A 1,876-nucleotide genomic window follows, 5' to 3' on the forward strand; every position below is an offset into this window, starting at 1 on the left:
TAATTATTCATATTTCCCCATGAGCTGATTCGCTACATATATATAGTTTAACAGAATTGAGTGACAAAACGTTTGCGTATTTGTGTTAGCTTGCAATATTGTATCTGTCTCCAAATATAAGTTAACTTTCATGAATTGTCCTACTATAGCCTGATCCTCAAATAGGAAGCATAAATGTAAACATTCACACAGAAAAAAGGAAATGGCAATGTAGAGATAATACTGGTGAAAGCCAATTATAACAGACACTGAAAAAACACATACATGACAAACAACCATTACATATTCCAGAAGAAATGTGTTTTATGAGTTTTCTTTCTTCTCTGAGACATGTTCATGACCTGATTTGATGTGCCTTTGTGCACTAGAAAGGGGTGAATTGAAAGTGGGTGCCCTTTAAAACTTGTCAACAAAAGACCCCATCAGCAGTCCACTGGTTGCCAGGCTCAAGTCTAATCCAGACTGCAGGGCTAAAGTTCATTTGGCCCAGCCACTGTCGGATGGTGTTATCCCGTGTTAAATAGGCTGCAGGATCTTCATGCTTTGTGAGGCTTTTTGTCAATAATGGCACTTCAGGCATACAAGCAAGCGGGTATATAGTTAGTCTATAGACTGCACAGGGCTCTCACTTCAAGGCATGATGGGAAAAGAAGCTTTACAGGCTGCAATGAAAGAGTGCCTGAAGAGAAGCTAAAAAAAAAATAAAATGTCCAAACCAAAGAGTGCCCAGTTTCACAAGAATCAAAGCAAAGCTTATCTACTTCCTAAACAGCCTCCACAGAATATGGTCGAACCACAGACTATGTTTGCTAAGGTTTTAAGCAGTTCTTGAATAATGGTTTAAAAACAAACCCTTAAAGCATTTTTTATTACAAAAATATCAGTAGCCCACATCACTTTTTAGAAGATTGCAGATCCTGAATGTAGAAAAACTCTCACCTGTAAGGTGGCCTTAGAAGAAACCTGGGCAGATGGGACAGACTAGAATATGTAACAGATAGGCAGAAGGGAAGGGGACAGAGAGATCTCACAGGATGACAAATACATGTGACAGACAGTTGACACTCACAAATAAAGACACTTAGGGGAAAGCAGGGGTCTTCAGCTGGGGTTGTGTCTTATAATCATAAACCTCTGTTTATTCATTAATTCGTCTGCATGATTTGGCCATTTATTAAACAAAGACACATTGGTGCTGCGCAGCTGGAAGGTTCATGAGAGCGACTGTGTTTTCCCTTTGCAATTTTGATTTTCATAGTGACAAGAAAATAGAACTGTAGCAGCATTTTAAACTATTGAATATCATTTCATCAGTATCGGTTTATGAATTCTAGAAAGAAAAATGATCTCATTATTATTCATGACTTCCTGGTGTCATTCTAAAAACATTACATTGAAGAAAAAGAATGTTGTTTCTGAAAAATATGGTATAAAGTCACTTGTGAGACACCCTTCAAAAGTTTTGGGTCAGTAAGAATTTTTTTAACAAAAACATTAAAATCTTAACGACCCCAAACCTTAAACAGTAGTGTGTAAATATGCAATTATGAGGAATAAATGGTCAATTGTGAGAAATTAAGTTGCAATTGTGAAATATAAAACTAATTCAAAAGGCTTGTTCTCTGTCACCTAAAACCAAGGCGTACTGCATTGCTTCCTGCGTCACAGTTGACTCACTTAAGAACCTGTGTCTTTCAGGTTTAGCATTTGTTATCATAAACTGATAAAGATGTGAGCTGACCTTTATTAGACAAAACTTGCACTGTTATCTTGTGTATTTTCATGCGCTGGATGGATATTTATTATAGAGAATGATTTGAACAGTTTCATCTTTAATTATAAAAATGAAAAGTACTAAGATTTCAGTCAATTATGG

At 36.4% G+C, this 1,876-nt stretch overlaps 1 long non-coding RNA gene across 1 annotated transcript in view; it reads right to left on the reverse strand.

Moving 5' to 3' along the window:
* Positions 1-334: 334 nt before the first annotated feature.
* The window catches only part of LOC107576379 (uncharacterized), a 4,920-nt gene continuing 3,378 nt past the window's right edge, over positions 335-1,876 (reverse strand). Inside the window, exon 3 of the long non-coding RNA XR_001608043.1 lies at positions 335-981. This is a non-coding gene — a long non-coding RNA (uncharacterized lncRNA). The remainder of the gene's footprint in view (positions 982-1,876) is intronic.

The sequence above is a fragment of the Sinocyclocheilus grahami genome, unplaced genomic scaffold, assembly GCF_001515645.1.
Source record: "Sinocyclocheilus grahami isolate Dianchi unplaced genomic scaffold, SAMN03320097.WGS_v1.1 scaffold3612.1, whole genome shotgun sequence".
NCBI lineage: Eukaryota > Metazoa > Chordata > Actinopteri > Cypriniformes > Cyprinidae > Sinocyclocheilus > Sinocyclocheilus grahami.